Source organism: Oryzias melastigma, linkage group LG16 (assembly GCF_002922805.2).
Source record: "Oryzias melastigma strain HK-1 linkage group LG16, ASM292280v2, whole genome shotgun sequence".
Classification (NCBI taxonomy): domain Eukaryota; kingdom Metazoa; phylum Chordata; class Actinopteri; order Beloniformes; family Adrianichthyidae; genus Oryzias; species Oryzias melastigma.
The window spans coordinates 23,328,382-23,348,624 of NC_050527.1; the positions used below are offsets into that span (position 1 = coordinate 23,328,382).

The window sequence follows — 20,243 nt, forward strand, 5'->3', positions numbered from 1 at the left end:
ACCGTATTTGGCAGGATATGACATCATGTCACACTAATCTATCCAAAAATAAAGTTGGAAGATCACCAAGTTTTGCTGTTGAAGGGCCGTAAATGTAAGAAAACAAATTCAATGTTTTAATCAAACTGTAAATATGCTTACATTTATTTATCAACCCTTTAACTCCAGAGGTGTCACCAGTAACTTTTCAACTGTTAACACTATAATTCCAGCAGATTCTGAAGGAGAAAAGCAGCTCGTTGAGACACTTTTCTACATAGTTTATCACCTATATGCATAAATAAATGCTAATTAAGTAATCTTTAATTAAAAAAAAATGCTATTTTATTTTTCTTTTATTTCTGTTCTTTTTCCCCTCTTTGTCCTCAGCAATCTTACCTTCTGGGTTTTGGGGTTGGACCTTGGTAGTCTTAGTTTGCGAGCTTTGTTTATTTGTTTTCTTTAGGTAGTTTTGGTTAAGAAGCCATTAGCAGGAGCTGTTGACTCTGACGGTTGTCATGACTGGGTCAGCAGTCTCCTTTGGCCAAGGAGCCACCATGGAGAGATGAAATAACCACACGTGGAGCCACAGGTTGCAGACTCCTGATATAGATTGATTTGATTAACAACTTGCCTCAGACAGATCAATCTGTTTGGATCACAGGAATCGATTCATCCATTAATCATTAAAGGGTGGCCACTTTTGGACATGCAGGTACAGCTCAGTTTCAGTGTTCTTGAAGACAAAAACGATAAATTCAACCTTGTGTAAATGTCGCCACAGTGGACATCAGGGTTTCCCCACACAGAAAAGTCCCCACAGAGAAGATGTCGTGAGGCAACAGGACTGACCGACAGCATGGACGCCTCGTTACTGACTGCTGATGTTGTTAATAACTGGATCACTTGAGAAGCTGGTGATCGATTCCTTTTTTAGTCGCCCATAAACTGTGACAGATTCGCTGTGGAGTCTCTGTGTTGACCTGCAGTAACTTCAGGAATCTTTCTGTTTTTCTTCTTGACTTCTGGTATTTCAGGGTCAAACTCTAACAGGTCTGGACTTGTTTAACGAAAAAGCTCTGAGGTGTGATGTTGTTGCGTCCGAACAAACTATCAGGTGATTTGGTGAGGAGGGCGGGGGGTCAAATGGTCAGTTAAAGCTCGTCAGCCCCCCCACCCCTCACCTTTTGTTTGGAGGCCACATGTTTGGCGAGCTGTTTGTTGACGTCTGTCGTCTACGACTTTCCGCACAACAATCTGTGCCGCCTGGAGCGCCAAAAGCCATTGAACTGGGATGAATGGGAGCCATTGTGTTTAAAAACAGCAACAGGGTTGCTGATAGTCACCCGTTCATGTGGTCATTCGGACAAGCGTGGCGTACGGGGAAACTCATATGACCAATGTTTTAAAAAATTTCTCCATGGTGGAAGGGCAATCACGCATCTCTGATCACATGACTTCTAGACTTTGGTTCCGCCTGAACACAAAATACGTGTTGAAACGGGGTCAAGGGTGGAACATAGAGGATGATCTCACTGTCAGCTGAAAATCTACATTCAGCCTTTTCCTGTTCCCTCGTTTGGTCAGCAAAAAGCTCAGCAACAGCAAAAAGGAGCAAAGCCACGAGCTGAAGGGGAGCGGTTTTTGGGACAAACGCCACGAGTCATCCTTGGATGATGTCATGTGCCAAGTTGGCCTAAAGCCTGCTGGATCATTCATTATTCTGGGTTGGCATGGCTGCAAGGATAGAGTGCAAAGTTTAAACGCTGCACTAAAAGCTTGAACCGCTGTCCAACAACAACCATTTTACTTTCCTTTACAGTTAGAATCATGTCCAAGAATTTTACAATATTTGGGGGTTTCTGAGAAAAAAGAAACTAAAAGCAATTCTCAAACATGTCGTCATCAAATGGATTCGTTTTTAAGGCTGTTTCCTCTAAAGTGGAACGTTGTGGTTCAGACGACCCAATTGCGGGAGGTTTGGTCCGTGAACAGGAACTTAAATGAACAAATGAACAAACGTTTTTTTTGTTAAAGAAGAAAAACATGAAGATAATCAAAATTAAAGCCTGAATCATGACACAAACAGGGAGCAGACGGAGGCTGATTTACTGACATAAAGCAGATGAGATGAATCAAACAGGCTGAAACGGAACAAAAACACAAAACTTTTGACCAAGAAAATCTAAACACATGGAGTCAGAAGTAATGAGCTGGATGATAAAAGTGCAAAAATGTCTCCCAGAAAAGAGTGCATCGATTTGTACATGTAAAGCAGAACTAAACAAAGAGTGAAGGAATTACGTCAAAGATGGTGAAACTTTTGAGTGATGGAGAGGAGGACATTGAATAAACTCGTATCCATCATGGATCATCCTCAGCACCCTCTCCATCGAGTACTTGATGGACAGCGGAGCGTCTTTTCCAAGAGGCTAAGGCAACTAACCGCTACAGGAGATCATTCCTGCCTCACTCTATTGAACTATATAACTCATCCGCCTCGTGCCACAGAAAAACTCACTTGATGTCTGTTTGTCTGAAAAGCTGCAATCAGTTTGAGTGCTCCCCCAATGTTTGCTATTCATTGTTTCGATACAGTTTTGCTGCAACGTGTACATTTCCCAGGCTGAGATCAATAAAGTATCTGTATCTTATCTTATTCAGGACAACATAGGATAGATGATGAAATCATAACTCGGACATACTACCTTAAATAGGGATCTTTAAGGTATTTTCAAACATGGGCGATGCAGATTTTGTAATCAGGATGAAACTATTGAACATGTGGAGTTGTCCTTAAAAAAGAATGGGAAAAAAATGGAAATAAAATCACAGATGGCTACGATTTTAGCAGATAATAAAAGTTGTGAATATTTAATTAAATATCTTAGTAGGACAAGGATAATGATTACTTACGAATACTTACGACGATTATAGGAAAAATAATTGTCAACACTCCGTTCCAGTAGGTGGCGGTAATGCAGCTTTTAGTTGTTCTCCAACCGCCAAAAAATTACAGAAGAAGAAGAAAATCTAAATGGAATCAAAAATCTGGACAAATATATCATCTATGTCAAAATACCAAAAAGACGACTTCATTTCGCAAACGTTGGTAACGTTTATCTTGTAACAAACTTGAACTTTTTTCTGTTTTAAATGATCCCAAGAATAAGTGAAATATAATTTCTGACCTTAAAAGAGAAACGTTCTCAAGAATTGAAGAATAATGCATATTTTTGATGTAGAAACATAAAGATATACTGTAGTTTCTCTGACTACCTTTAAACTCATAAAGTTATTAGTTGGTTAAATGACAGAGGCTTTCTCGCTGTTAACTTTGCAGAGTGAAGCCACCAGTTATTGAAATAATTGTACATTTTGTGGTACATTCACCAAAAATCCTGTCTTTCAGAAAAGCACAAGAAAATCCAAGATTTCTAATCGTATTCTGTATGTACCTCTTCATTTTAAAGGCTACATTTTGTGCATGAGCAGCCCATATTGTTGTAACTATGGTAAAAAGACATTGAACATTTTTTTTAACATTTGATTGAATGGCTGCCATCTTTACAACCGAAATCTTTTTGGATTTTTCCAATGTGCTTTTCTGAAAGAAGGTAGATCCATGGCAAATGTTGAGCTTGTACCACAAAATACAAGATTTGTCTCAAACATCAACTTAACCAGCTTGTGTGCCAAGCTTAAGAAATCAGAAAGAAAATCTCATCTGTCCGCAAACTATGGTTGAAACTGTTTATTTGTAATTTTGTGTTTAGCTAAAAGCTACAAATGTCACCATGGAGATAAGACACCAGTATTATTGAGTGGTAAAGTACATGGATGAAAGGGATAAACAGTCTTATCATAAATTAAATACTGTAAAATCACCTCTTTTGTGTTTTTGTTGTCAAACATAACTCTAAAAATGATAAAGTGGACATTTTTGAGGGTTAAATTTTTGAAAAATGATGTAAAAAGGAGTTTGTGTAATGACAACTCAGTTGTTAGTCATTTTTTGAAAGTTGATTTACAATCAAAAATGTCATTTTAAATTCTCAGATTGGTGTATGACGACTGGATCATTTCGAACTCCCTACTTTCTTCTGTTAGGAGCCTATAATATTTTTGCTGATGTGTAAAAATCTAAAATTTTAAATGGAAAATTTACAAAATTTCTCCTGCCAGAGAAGGAATTCAAGAAAATTTCCCAAAAGGTTTTTATGACCTTTACTCACAACCATGCCCTGCTTTCAGTAATAAACTGTGTCCATGTATTGTCTTTGATTCACTAAAGTGGAGATTTAAGATGATAGATTATCCTTCCATCTGTTGTAATTAAATGTTTTTTTCATTTGAGTTTCATGTTCTGTGAACCAATCATCAGATTTTCCAGCGTTCAGATGCCGACTCAGGAGCTGCTGCTGACCTGTTACAGACGAAGCACATTCTGCAGTCATACAGTTGTGCTGTTTCAGCAGCAGATTTTGAAGATTTAAGCAATTCTTAAAAGCTGAAACTTAAGAGAAAAAGGACAGAAATTAGATTTGACCCAAAAATTGTCAGAGTGGTTCATTACATTTTTATTTTGCTTGAATAATACTCTATATGAACAGTTTTTTATTTAAATCGTTTCACGTGTTTTAAAAGATCCACTCTAATTTTCTTTTGATCTATTTTCCTTTGACTTTTTAGTTAGGATATTCTTGTTTTTAGCCATAAATAAATAAATAAAATCTGTGTTTCATATTTTCAACACATTTTTCAATAGCATTTTCTCTTCTGTTCCCGATTCACGACAGTTTGAATAAAAACGTATTTGGAAAATTTATATTTTCTTTATATAGACTTCACAAAAACGCCCCCAAAATATGTTGAAAACATTCAAATTTGTATCTGAGTAGTTCTTTATTTTATAAAAACCATCCATTAGTTGATAAAAAGAAGATTTTTTGTTGTGTTACTAACTGATGTCCTTCAGCCTCAAGGTAGCGTCTGATTTCAGCTCCTACGGTTGGGCCAAGACTCTAATTATGCGTTCTGGATCCTCTGCCTGGTGTCAGAGTGATAGATGTTTTCAAGGCTCTGATAAGTATTTTTCAAAGCCAATGAAATGACTGTTTTGAGTTCGGGGTTCCCCAGAGTGTGAATGCACACCTATGGAAACGATAATTAGGGGCTTTTCTTGAAGATATTGTTTTGTCTCAAGGTCTGTCTGTGAATGTGGGTCAGGGCTGCAGGCTTTCATCTTCCCCCATACATGACGGTATAAGGGATTACCACAAAGACAAAATAAAAGCTCAGCTGATAACTTTAGACACAAAGGAGGCCTACCAGTCCCGGCCTGCCGCCTTCGTATTACCAGAAAGAAGCCGTTTGGTTAAAAGTTGGGGACAAAGAAAGCATGGCTCATTGTTATGATGTGAAAAAAATAATCCTCTCAAGTTCTGGAATGAATGCTCATCAGTCAGCCTTTAGCATTACAGGAAAATGTGTTCTTCTTTAGAGTATCTGCCAATGATTTAACTCCGTGTATCACTTTAATCCTGCATTGTTAGAATTCAGGAAAAGCTGCTTAACATCAGCAAAGAGGTTTAGCAGTTTAGAAAAAAGATCAGAGGTGTCCACAAACATCCTCCGAAGCTTTTTGATGAATTCACACAACAATAAGATTACACGTCCTTTTCAAGTATTACAAAACACATGAAAAAAAAGAGGATTTTTCTTGTTTCAATGCAGTTCAGGTGATACATATCTGGAAATACTCAGTAAGGAATCTGTGAAAATCCACATCTGAAAATTCGTCCTCAACAAAACAGAACAACAAATAATATCGACCATCCAGGTTAAGACACAGCGGTTTAAAAGGTAATTTTTCTTATTTTAACTGGAACATGTTCGTATTTGACTTTTGAAACTGGACTGAGTGACCCCTCCTTCACTCGATGTTCCAAAAACCTCAAACAGGAAGTCCCTACTGGCTCCAAGAAGCGAAAATCCCATAGATTTATAAAGATAAATAATCAGCTATTACTCAGTCATTCTAGTTCTTAGAATAACTATTCTTGCTCTGTTACTTCTTGTTAACATGTTCCTGTTATTTAAAAAAGATATTTTTTTTCTTTAGTGCAAGTTATTCAAGTTATAAACTGACCAATCAGATGTCTCAGTAAAAGTAGGCGGAGCCTATTATCCCCATGTCCAACAACTGAAACCTTTGATTGACAGTAGGGGTGTGGACATCCAACAAGCTCACTCCTGATTGGCAGAAGTGGTTGCCATAGAAATGTTGACTTGGACCAATCACTGCTTACTGATGATGCCTAGCTCCAACATGGCGGAGTCCCATGATGTGGTTAACAATTTTTGGGGTGATTTATATACATGGTTTTCAACAAAAAATACAATTCTGTTATTTACTTATTACAATATTCAATTTGGTTGTATTAACAAAGAAAAGAAAATTCATTTTTTGTTTAACAACTCATGTTCGACAGCTTTTAAAAAATGAGTTTTATCTTTTTTGTAAATCTCTAAAAAGTTTAATTTATGGACAATCTTAGTTGGGGTTATTATATATTGATGCCTCCCAATTTAGTTTCAATTTCTGAGTACAGTTAGAAATTGTTTTCTTTTTAATTTTATTCATACATATTTAATTTTTTTATTTTATATTGTTAATTTGGTTAGTTATAATTTTTTTCTGTTTTTTTTCTTCTCATTTTCTCTTTTACTAATGCTTAAATTGAATTCATTTTTTTCATATGTATAGATATATAATGCCATGCTTTGTAATGTCTAATCTGCATTTCTTTCGTTTTTTAAGCTGTTTTGGAGGTTAGCTAATATTTGAACTGCATGCTAGCTATTTTGGCTAACTTAAGCTTTTTTTTAGGCTAATTTCGCATTTACCTATTATTTTAGCTGGCTATAAGCTGCAGCGTTTTCAGCCACTGGCTTCGGCGTTCTGATATATTAGCTTCAGAGTTATTAGCTATCAATTTCAGCATTATTAGCCATCAATGTCAGCATTTTTAGCTATCAATTTCAGTGTTATTTGCTATCAATTTTAGCGTTTCTAGCTTTCAGCTTCAGCATTTTTAGTTATCAATTTCAGCATTTTTAGCTTTCAGCTTCAGCATTTTTAGTTATCAATTTCAGCGTTTTTAGCCATCAACGTCAGCATTTTAGCTATCAATTTCAGTGTTATTAGCTATCAATTTCAGCGTTTTTAGCTATCAGCTTCAGCATTTTTAGCTTTTAACTTCAGCATTTTTAGCTGTCAATTTCAGCATTTTTAGCTATCAGCTTCAGTGTTTTTAGTTATCAAGGTCAGCGTTTTTAGCTATCAGTTTCAGCGTTTTTAGCTATCAGCTTCAGCGTTTTTAGCTATCCAGCTTCAGCGTTTTTAGCTATCAACGTCAGTATTTTAGCTATCAATTTCAGTGTTATTAGCTATCAATTCTAGCGTTTTTAGCTTTCAGCTTTAGCATTTTTAGTTATCAATTTCAGCATTTTTAGCTATCAATGTCAGCGTTTTTAGCTATCAGCTTCAGTGTTTTTAGCTATATATTTCAGTGTTATTAGCAATCAATTTCAGCGTTTTTAGCTATCAACGTCAGTATTTTAGCTATCAATTTCAGTGTTATTAGCTATCAATTCTAGCGTTTTTAGCTTTCAGCTTCAGCATTTTTAGTTATCAATTTCAGCATTATTAGCTATCAATGTCAGCGTTTTTAGCTATCAATTTTAGTGTTATTAGCTATCAATTTTGGTGTTTTTAGCTTTCAGCTTCAGCATTTTTAGCTATCAATTTCCGCATTTTTAGCTATCAGCTTCAGTTTTTTTAGCAATTAATTTCTGCATTTTTAGCTATCAGCTTCAGGGTTTTTAGCAATTAATTTCAGCATTTTTAGCTATCAGCTTCAACGTTTTTAGCTATCAATTTCAGCACTTTCAGCTATCAGTACTAGCATCTTCAGCGGCCAGCTTAGCATTCACACTAGCATTACCGCCAGTAATGCTATATATCTAGTTTTTAGTTAGTTTAAAGCTAATGCTGGTTAAGATGCGTGTTTTACATCCAGTTCACGCATGACCAGATTAGTCAACTAATTGGAAAAAATAATCGGTAATTAGTCGGCTCTTAAAATAATTTTTTCTGGCAGCACTTGTCCAGATGTCATGACTAAACTTCAGTTGAACTTAACTTTATTCATTTTGCAGAATAAAAATTTACCCGTCATGGCAGCTCAGATGAAAAACAAGTAGCAACACAGGACAAAAATATCTGGATGAATGGATATTTCATCAACTTTAAATAAACATTCAAAGAAATGAACCTTCCTTAAAGGGCAGTGGTGGAGCTAGAACATTTTATTGGAGGGACACAAGTCTCTGGTAGGGTGGCAAATGGGAACAACAGATTAAAAGTCTTCTCACTGTTATTAGTATAATAAAACATCAGATGTTTTAGCTGAAGTGCCATTTGTAATTCTTAAAAAAGCTTGTATTGATGATTCCTTTAATCTTTGTCTATATTGACTAAAGCATTTGAGGAGCCAGTCGGGGGACAAAGATTTTTCTAGCTCCGCCCCTGCTGAAAGGGCTGCTGAAGAATGTCCGGTCTGTTGTAATAGTTTTTGTAATACATTTACCTTTTCTTAGTCATTTTTCTATCCAGTCTGTAAACATTGTGGGCCGAAAGCGGCTTCACTCGTCATCGTGAGACGTTGTATTTTTGCCACAGAATTATCGAGAACATGATGCAGCACATCACAAACCAGATTGTGGTCAATTCCTCGGCCTGGACAAACGTTGAAGCTGGAAAAGACGGCACATCATCGTGGTGTCTGACAGTGACAGAGCATTATTCAGAATCTGATTCTAATCTTTAAACTAGAACATTTCAGTTTCACACCACATAACACTTTCATCATGAGGTCTGACAGGTTGGTCTTTTTTAGATTTGATTTTCATGCAGATTAAATTGGGAACTGGTTCCTTCATCAACTATAAATGATATAAAAAGTTTGTTTAAGAGGATTGAAGCTCGTTTGTACTTCCAGTTATCTGTCTGCTTTTCGTGTTTGCTGAATGTGACTTGCGTTTTGTTTGCTATCAGCACAGCTGCTCCTCGTTCTCTGATTACTCCCACACCTTAAAACCAGCTGAGTTTCAATTACGTTCTGGACGGTCCTCATTCTGTTCCTGCTGCTTTGTCACGTTCACGTGCAGTCGAGTTTAAAATTCCTCTTCCTGCACACGAGTCCTTGACAGTTCTTATGACTGTTGTTAGTGATGTTCTAAACCTGAAAGTGCATTGGCTTAAGTTGCATGTTTTAAAGTCAAGGCCCGGGGGCCTGATCTGGCCCTCCAAGTTAATATATTCGGCCCTCCAGATCATTTTATTTTGTTTATTAATGGTCCGATGTTATCTTGCGCTTGTATCTAACTTGTATAATTTTGACAAAATATATTTTTATGGAGAGTAAAATATTGAAAGTTATTTGAGGTTTAAGTTGATTTATTCTGGAATAATATTTCTTACTTTTTAGTATTCATATTTACGTTAAACATTACGGTTTTAAAAATTGGCATTTTGCTAGCTTTTTGGAATATTTTGACATTGGCTAAAATCTTTTAGGCTATTTTTGGCTTTTAGCTAATATTTCAGCTACATGCTAGCTGTTTTGGCTAATTTAGACTTTTCTTTAAGGGGTTTTTTAAACTGTTTTGGAGTTAGGCTAATATTTACACGCTAACTAATTTAGACTTTTTTTCAGTTATTTTTTTTTAGGCTTATTTGGCTATCAGCTTCAGCATTTTTAGCTATCAATTTCAGCATCTTCAGCTGCCAAATTCAGCTTACAACATTCACACTAGCATAGTTACGTGAAAAAGTTTTGGTTTTAAAGTTTAAAAAATGTTGTGTTATCGTCTTCAATAAATGTTTATCCTGTTCGCCGCATGGCTTAATGTGTTTTTTGGATTTTGGCCCCTTGTGCGATTGAGTTTGACACCCCTGACTTATGTGATTTAAAAGTTTTATTTGTTCAAACAAGGAAAAAATCTGCAGATCAGCATTTAGACCATTTTTGCATGAAATAAAAAAGTGCATACCATTCATTCATTCATCCAGTGCAGTTTTTTTAATGTAGCTCGAAAACCTTTTTTTCTTTCTTTTTTTTTTTTTTTACAAAAAGCAACTTAAATTGATTGCATCAACTGTGCTTCCATCCCAATCCAGTCTGTTTTAGAAAACAAAGGGATTTTCTTTAGATTTTTCCTGCACAACTGACCACAGGAGGAGTTAATGATTGATTTAACAGATGAGCTTCAAACTAGAAGTTTGTTTTTTACCATAAAAACAAAATGATAAAGATAAATCAGCTTAAAACATTAAAAAAGAAGCAATCATGCAAATTAACTGTGCAAAACCTTGGAAACTCCTCTGTAGATTCACACTTGTACAGTAAAATCTAACTCACATGAGTAACCCACATGGGGTTCAAAGGTCAAACGCTTTAGAGCTGGAATTTTGTATCCAAACCTCATCAAGGTTTATCAGATACTTTGTAAATGACTGCGTGGGATGTAGTTAAGTCATCGTTCCATAAAGTCCTTTCCTTGTTTGATTAAAACTTCTCGCATGTGTTATCTCCTGTAAATGGTTCCTGCAGAACATGTGGAACACATGCAGTCTTTCACTTTTAAAGTTCCAGAGAGGAAACGAGCTCCTCCACAATTCTTTACCTTTAATTTAAACCATTTCCTGTAACACCAACGACTCCTTAAATCCAGTCTGTAGAAGTGAGAATACAGAATGTATGTGCAGCTTTGGCACAAACACCTCGAATGTGCTGCTTTGCAAGCTGTCAAAAGGACAGAACACCTGACAGGCTGATTTAATGCTGTCGGCCTCCTGATGAACAAACACGCTCAGAACTGCCACGTACTATTTGCTTCACAGAGCCATGAAATGAGCGTAAGAGCTTGGACCGTGTTTGCCATTGGCAACCCGCGTCACATGATCAGGGTGTCTGCAGAAACAGTTGTTTGCACTCCTGTTGCTGCTACAAACTCCAGTGTGTGCAGCAGATGTGACATTTCGTTCAGTCGTCTGCTGCATGTCACAAATATGGCAAAGTAGGACGTACAAATTTAAAGAACTTTCGAAATTCAGTTAGAATTAATCACACCAATGCACAATATTATTTCTGGGAACATTCAGCTCTGTGCTTCTTTTTCTCTTATTAAATGTACTTAATCTTCCTTGACTCAAAGTTTAAACATGTGCTCAATGATGGTCTGGTTAGGATGAGTAACAAGGCTAAATGGCTCAAACTGGTGTTGTTTACAGTGAGATTGAGTTGTCATGGTAACTAGATGCTGTCAGAGAAACCCTCTTTTTATTGGATTCAAACCAAAGGGTATCTACAAGACTCCCTGAGATAAGAACTGGCCCAAAAATTACGTGTTTGATCATTAGTCTACTCATACAAAACAAAGTAGTATTTAACAGAAGATGGGTTGATCCATCGACCTCTGGGTTATGGGCTCAGTACGCCTCTGCTGATTGGTGAACAACGGGAGTGTTTTTCACAACAACTTCAGCGTGATATAATAGATCAGGGGTGTCAAACTCAACTGCACAAGGGGCCAAAATTCAAAATCGACCTTAGATCGCAAATAGAATAAACATTTATTGAACACTAAACGAAATTTTTAAAACTTTAAAACCGTAACTTTTTAACATTTATGAACTACATATATAGCATTACCTGGGATAATGCTAGTGTGAATGCTGTAAGCTGAATTTGGCCGCTGAAGATGCTAGCGCTGATAGCTGAAAATGCTAAAGTTGATAGCTGAAATCACTGAAGCTGAAAACCAGCTACAAATAATAGCTAGAAGCAAAGCACAACAGCCTAAAAAACAAAAAAACAAAACAAAAAAACAGGCAAAACAGCTTGCATGTAGCTGAAAAAACTGAAAAAGTCTACATTAGTCAAAACAGCTAGCTTGTTGCGGAAATATTAGCTAAACTCCAAAACAGCCTAAAAAACCTTCAAAAAAGCCTAAATTAGCCAATAAGTTATCATGTAGCTGAAATATTAGCTAAACCTTTTTAACATAATTATGAATAATATAAAGGCAAGAATATTATTCCAGAATAAATCAACTTAAACCTTAAATAACTTTCAATATTTCACTCTCCATAAAAATGTATTTCGTCAAAATTATACTAAATAAATGCAAGATAACATCAGGCCATTAATAACAATGAAATAAAATGGTCTGGAGGGCCGGATCCGGCCCCCGGGCCTTGACTTTAACACATTTGTAATAGATTGTATTCATTACTGTGGTGTATTAATAAACTTTTATTTGGGAGTCTACTTGTAAAATGAGGATTACCTTAAGCAGAAAAGAACTGATAAATCAGAGAGGTTTCCCTGAAGTGAGTGTAGATTATCCATCCTCCGGTGGACTTCGTATGCGCCCGACATTTCTCTTTGCAGGCATAGATTGGAATTAAACCCATGATTTTTGGTTTACAAGACCAACCCCTTACCACTCAACCACCGTGCCATCTTATAGAATAAACATTAAAAAACTGTCTATTGAGACAGCCTGGAACACAACACTAAAAACACTATCGCCAGCAGAGGAAATTCAGCTGTACATAAACAGAGTGGAAGTTGTAGACTTTTCATCAGAACTGTGTCAGGATGGAAATTAAAAGACTGTTCAATGACAGAGTTAAAATATGTTCCGAGTTAAGGAACAAGGAAGTCAGGAAATAACTATAGAGAGAAGGAATACCAGAGAAGTTTAGTCACTGCCTGACAAATATTAGCACAGTTTTTCCTGATGCCGGCCATGGAATCCTGCCTCAGTTGCTGGTGTCATAAGGCAACATGACTTCAAACCTGCGTTCTTAAAAAAGCTCGCCACTCGTCCAAGTGAGTGCCATGACTAACTTCAAGCTGTGTTTCCATTAAACATTTGTGGAAAATTCTAGAAATGTCGAAATTACACTGTTTCCATTAAATCACAATTATGCAAAAAAAACACAAAGTCTTTAAAAACATGGATGTGATCAATAGTTTGATTTACAGCAGATATACTCAAATTTCTGTCACGGCACTAGAGCTCATCATCATCCATCAAAGGAAACGTCGGCGTCTTTTTCAGGCCTCGGAGCGGCAAGCTTCATGGGAGCAGCTACGGATGAAGGGATTTGGGGAAGTTGTGGTTGGTGATTTTACAGAGGAGCTGTGGATCCAACAATTCCACATGACACGCTCAACCTTTGATGAGCTGTGATGCTGTGGGATCTCTTGTGGCGTGGTATTCGGTTGTTGGTAATGAGATCATTTAAATAAAAAAAATGTCTCCATTGCAGTTTTTGAACTTGACACACCAAAATTTCCTAGCTCAGTACAGCAGAGCTCAGCAGCTCAGTACAGCGGGGCTCGCTAGCTTGATACAGTGGAGCACGGAAACTCGATACATCAGAATTTGCTAGTTTGCTACAACTGAGCTTGCTAGCTCAATACAGCGGCGCTCACTAGCTCAGTACAGTGGAGCTCGTTAAGGTGGAGCTCGTTACAGTGGAGCTTGCTACAGCGTAGCTCGCTAGCTTGCTACAGCAGAGCTTGGTAGCTCCATACAGCATAGCTCGCTACAGCAAATCTCGCTAGCTTGCTACAGTGGAGCTCAGTAGCATTCTATGCCATCCAGGACTCTGGCTAGCTTAGCGAGCTAACCGACTGAGTGGCCACCTAAGGCAATGTGGGCAAACACAAGTGGGGTCACCATAGAACCTGCAGACAAACCAAATTGGGGCCCACATTTTCTAGGGTCCCACTTGGAATTGCTGGTTGGGGTAGTTCATTACATTAAAAGGTAATTGTAATTGAAAATGTTTATAGAGGCCTTATAGTTACAAGCTGCAGGTTTTTTTGTTGTCTGGGCCCATAGATCCCATTACTTTTTTATTTTAATTTATTTTTATTTTAATTTTTAATTTAATTTTATTTAATTTTATTTAATTTCATTTTATTTAATTTCATTTAATTTTAATTTATTTTACTTTATTATTTTACTTTATTTATTTTACTTCATTTTTTAATTTATCTTTTTATTATTTTTAATTAATTTTATTTTAGTTTTTTCTATTTTTTATTTTTTTATTTCTTTTTAAATATTTTAAAAATCTCATTCTATTTTTTCATCTGTTGTAAAATTATTCCCAACAGTTTTTTTAAATTTTGGAAATACAATTTTTACTACAGTAAGATAATATTTAAGTTTACATCTAAAATCTTTTAGTTTTATTTATTTATTTATTTATTTTTTGACTAAACTAGTACCTGCATAGTGAAGCTGTATCAGCAAAAGACAAACTTCAGTCGGTTTTCTGTCAAAAAACCCCATTACTCTGTTTACTTTTCTATCTTTACCCTTTCCCTGAATGACATGTTTATCACGTGTGTGGGTGGTCTCACACCGACAGCTACCCCCACGCAGAAAGCTCTAGCAGGAAACCGTTCGAGTATTTACAGTAAAGTGTTTAACCGGAAATAAACTATAAACAACATCCTCCAACTCACAACTGCTGGGTTCACCTGAGTGCACCCTACCCTCCTCTCAAGGTGGATTTGTTCAACTTCAAGTGTTTTTTTTTGTCATTCAGTTTATTTGGTGACAGCAAGGTGGATTTTGGGTTTCTGTTGTTGCTGACTGGTTAATCTGATATGATATCTGACCTTTGTGGGAACGAGCGACAGCTCTAGCTGCGTTTGCTTCTGAAGGTGCAGCGCGCAGCATTTTAGGTGTCTCTGAGGAGACAGCATGCCTTAGGAGAGCCCCCAGCAAGTCACTGACACTTCTCTTTTTTATTTACAGAGGCTTTAGAAATCCATCTAAGAAAGGGAGTCAGAGGGATTGAACACCAATGTTGTCTGGAGGTGAATTTTTATGTGTGCAGAATGAAAAACTGGCTCTTTTGTCTTCTTCTGAACCTCATTTCCTTTAGATTTCATTTACGTTTTAGTTTCATTTTAAAGATATCAGCAAACGACAACAACACATGTGAAGCAATCCGGTTGTGTGTAATGTTGACGGAGGCTGTATCATGTTGTGGAAATGAAACGTGAGAGGCGTGAGACAGGCACAAAGCAGTCCTGAGAGAACATTCCCATGAGAAGATGTGGGGATTGCCAATGGAGATAGTGAGTTCATGTGGTCAAGGACAGCCGAGCTGCATCAGGAGAAACACGTCCGAATGAATCCGTCTCCAAGCATCTCTAAAAACACACATTCGTCACACTTAAACAATTTCATCCTCTGTGTTTTTCTGCACTTAATTATAATTTCTAAATGAATCCTGCAGCAATTTAGGTCTTTGTTACCAAAACAAACCCGAGCCTCACAGGTTTGTTTGTCTCCGTTCAGATCCTTCTCACTGGTGGCTTAACTACAGGGATCACATGCCGCTCGCTTGCAAGACCTTTGAGCAGAAGTGGAATTTCAGAAAACCCTGAGCTCAGTGAGCAGGAATGCAGAGGGTCCTTCAGTGGTCGCCATTTCAAACGGAAGGACTGCAGGAGCGTGTTGTGTTTCAGCTTGGAGGTTCTGCGACATTCACAGCTCCTTTATAGGAGGAGTTGGTATTGACTCACTGGATCAAAGAGAAACCAAACTCAGACAATTTTCACATTCTGAGGTGATATTTCTCAAAAATCCGGAAAGACTGATGACCCACACGGACTTTCATTTTCATAGCAAGCAACCACGTGTCGTGCACACTCCATCTGATGTTCAACGTGCTCTTTCAGCCTTTGGTTACAGCTGCCTCTCTGCGGTGCCATCATGCTAAGTCTGTTACTTTCCTGATACGCTTTCAAATCAGACCCAGAAATGCATAATTTATTATCAGCCTTCACTCCAAAATTTCCCCGCTTCACCTGGAAAATTAAGAGAAAACAAACATCAGACACCTGAAGTGCTTTCGGTGTGACCTCAGCCAATTTCTGCAACCCACACACACATCTGCCTGAATTAAAGCTCCGACTCTGAAGTCGGAGAAAAACACTCCTCGCTTTGCGCCTTCCTTCAGGTTTTTCTGTTGCCCACACTCTTAAAAGAGGAAAAAAAAGTCCTGGTTTCATATTATAGCTTTGAAAAGCCCAGAGCGAATAGTATTGAACACTCCTACACAAGTTTCACTCTCAGCCCAAGAGCCAAGCTGGGGTGAAATGATATCCCACAATGATTCATGTTTTCAACTCTGAAAAATTCCCCTTTGGTCTTAAAAACCTTTGCAAAAAATTAGCTTAAGTTTCATCACAGAAAACCGTGTGGCGTGTTGACTGGAACCATCCAGTCAACTACTTTGATCGTCTGCATGGAATCTTTCAAGCCTTTCTGGACCTATTCTTGAATAGAAAAATAATTCAAAATAATTCAATTCTGGTGATGAAATATGATTTTTTTTAATAAAATTCAATGAAACAACCAGAAACCTACATAAATAACATTAAAATGAGGATTCAAAGGCATTCCTGTGAGTTGAAATCATCCACCTATAAACCACTCAGTATCCTGTAAGTGTTTCTTTCAATCAGCTGATTTGCATCCATAAAACCATCAAGCTCTTAAGGCCATAAAATCCTCCAAACTTTGGTTTCCATGGGAAAAAAGGTGAAAGTTGAGAAGATGGTAATATGGATTTACCTTTAATGTAACTTGAACATAAAGGATTCAGCTGTAATTTCTCAAAGACTCAGTCCAATGAAAATTATAATTGTGGTTCTTTTAAAGGATAACCAAACCCTTAAATCAGCTTTTTGTCTGTTGACTTGTATAAATAGGGCTTTAAAAGAGCTGTCTGTTGGTCATTACCAATTTTTTTAAATAAATTAAAACAAAATCGTTGAATTCTTGAAAATATAGTTAAAAACAGTCTTTGTGCAGCCCCCTAAAGGTTGAATCGATGTATTGCAGTTGAATTTTGTAATAGGTCAAACCATGTACATTTCAGAAGTCCCACGTCATGGTCTGCAGCTCCAGTAATGATAACAATCCAGCACCCAAGCCCCACCCCTCTGACTGGATTTTCACATTCCACCTGTGGGTGGAGTCAGCCTCCAACTTCCCTGTTTGGTGACCCTTTAAGAATGTTATTGTAGCATTTTTCTCATTAAAAAAATCCAGACTAAAGTATAATTTCTGAGCATTTCTGTATTCAAATCTTGGTGAATCAGGAGCAATCACAAAAATACAGTTTAAAAAGCTTGCAGTTGTTACGTACAAATTACAATTGGCGAGCCATAAGCTCCCTGCTATGCTCCTTTCCGATACATCTACTTGCAGATGCATGGATCCATGTACATCTTTGTTTTCCTCATCTGAGCTGATATTTTGGTACAAACTGTACGGCTGGATATTATTTGAACTTTTTGTTGCATCACAAATGTTAGGTTGGGGTTATAAGCTAGCGGGAGAGCGTGTAAGCAAAGGGATGATGGGATTTAAGCACAGGCTTACTCTGCACCAGTGGTCCCGCCCACAACTCAGGGGTGAATTTCCAATGAAGTACTGCTGCTTTGCAGAAACTGTCCTAAACAATGACATGGCAAAATCATAATTAAAAGACCACGGGAATGCTTTGAAAATAGATTAATTCGATCAAAGTCTTTATGATGAGGCTGCTCCTCGTAGGACCCTTCACAGTACCTGGCAACCCAACAACCTGCAGAGCCCTATGGGTTACACATGCACCCTCTTTACCCCACAGACTTGTGCTTGTGACTAAGGCTTTAAAGAAGTTTGGATTTCTAAGGTGACAACATCATTGTGAAATCGACTTGACTCACATGAATGTTCTGAGTAAAAATGGGAGTGGATGGTGACAGCTCACTCTCAGCCTCCACAAAACAACAACAATTTCTTGACTTTCTCTTTAAAAAATAAACAAATAATAAAAAGTATTATTTTTCTTTAAATGACTCATTGAATTCAACTTGGGTTAGGAAAATATGATTTATTTCAAAGTGCCCTCTTTCTCTCTTTCATAATGTCTGTTCTGTATCGGTGTGACTCATAAAAAAACTGTTGAGGTTTCATGTAAGGCGTTTTAAATGATCAGCTAACCACCTTAACCTCTGAAAATGATTACATGAAAGCAGAAAAAACAACGATCAAACACTTCTGCTTTCTCGGGATGACTGTGATCGAACTCTGGCTCGCTAACTGAAAGTTGCGTCTTCGTCTGCAGAAGGTCTACCCGGTCCTCAAGATCAACCACCTTGCTTGTTTTCCAGCTGAACGTGCTGTTTGGCTGAATTAGAGGATTTCAGACTAACTGACTGAACACACCTGATCCATGTCATCGAGTAGAGCAGGGTTAGCTGTGAACTAAGCATGGAGGTTGATCTGAAGAACCAGGGTAAGGCACCTCTGCTGTATGACTAAGGCTACGTTTATATACCAGGCATGTGTCACGTTTTCAAAAACCCAGTATGTTCTTTTAGGATGGCGTTGACCCTATACTAGCGCATGTACCTATAGTTGAGCCGAATTCCTCGCCTACAGCCCCTTTATTTTGATCCAATTGTAGGGGTATTCAAAGATGCAGTGGTGTCTGAACATGTTTTTTTAAGGAGCCATAGGGACTTAGGGCTGGCTATCCCTCCGCCAGGAGGTTGATCCACGAGGAGAAATGCATTTATTCACATGGTTGTCCTCCAAAACACAGAAGTTTACATTTCAATTCAGTTTTATTTATATAGCCCAATATTACAACACAGTTGTCTCAACGGGCTTCACAGCGGTAATTGTCCAAAAATATAAAATCACTCATAGCTGATTGCTGAACTAAACCAAACAGAGTAAACTAAACTGAACATCTTCGACCCTTCTCCTCTTTAAGGAAAAACTCATTAAAAAAACCTGATTCCAGAAAAAAAGAAGAAACCTCAGGGATCCACATGAAGGAGGGATCCTCTTGCAGGACAGACAGACGATGTACCAGGACCTTTAAAGAAGAATTAGCTTATCTAATTCTACAAATACATGTTTGAATAGAGGAGCAGATGGGGGTCATCCAGATGGAGTTGGGACAGCTGGAGGTGCGGGACGAGCCAGAGGCGAGGTCCACGGCCCAGAACAGGAGCACAGATGATCCTTCATTCAGATGGAATTGGGAGGCAGGTGGCGGCGCGAGTCAAGCCAGAGGCAAGGTCCACTGCCAGGGACAGGACCACAGACGATAATTCTTCTAGATGAAACCGGGGAACAGGTGACGAGGTGCGTCAAGCCAGAGGCGAGGTCCACAGCCAAGGACAGGAGCACAGACGAGCCACCTGGAATGTGAATGGGAAAGAGAGACGACACATGAATCACACTGCATCAAACATAGACATAGAGAACTAAATAAAACATAAATGATAAAGAATAATGGAGTATATAGAAATAGAGGGACAAAAACCCCAGTGCACCATACTCTCTCCAGCTTCTAAATTCTAGCAGCCTACCAACAACTAATGGGTATTTTTGAAATTTAATCCAATCATGTCAATAATTGGATATAGTTGGATATGTATAGCATATATAGTGGATAGTAATAATAATAACAATAGAAAATCTACATTTCCAGTATTAATATTAATCTAAACCTATTAAGCCATATCAGGAGAACAGGCTGACCATGGCTCGGTTTATGAAACCGTCTTCCTTCTGCTTGGCTAAATGTCAGGAATGACTTTTTAAAGTTATGAAAACCAATGTTATGTATTTTCCGAGCCCTGGCAGCAACGTGTCAACGTAGATGACTGGCAACTACTGATGACATCATTGAGCGGTATTCCATGTGTTAAGAAGAACGCTACCTGTATGGTCACTACCAAATCTGAGTCTCTGATTGGTCAAAGTTTAACTGGTTTATCTTTCAACTGACATTCAATGGCTGGAAGCTTTCTACGTAGAGCCAGAAAACAGACTTAAAAACTTGTAAAACACAATTTTTGAACAGGGAAGCCCGAAACATGCATACATGCACTTTGATTGGAAGCAATCGCTTGAGTATATGTTTCCGAGACTGGTGTGGTCGTAGCATCAGAGATCAATAATAAAGATTTTAGATATAAACTTTGAAAAAGTCAGAGGTTTTTATCTTTATAACCAGAGATTACCAAGCAACCAACAGGTGAGTGATCAAGTTTATTACCCCTTGAACAAATCATAGCAGCCACAAC

General features: G+C 37.7%; 1 long non-coding RNA gene across 1 annotated transcript; it reads left to right on the top strand.

The window, feature by feature from the left end:
- Positions 1–16,038, top strand: LOC118599856. The gene is made up of 3 exons (XR_004949376.1): positions 1–94; positions 14,893–14,954; positions 15,442–16,038. It is a non-coding gene; the product is annotated as an uncharacterized LOC118599856 (long non-coding RNA).
- The last annotated feature ends 4,205 nt before the right edge of the window (positions 16,039–20,243 follow it).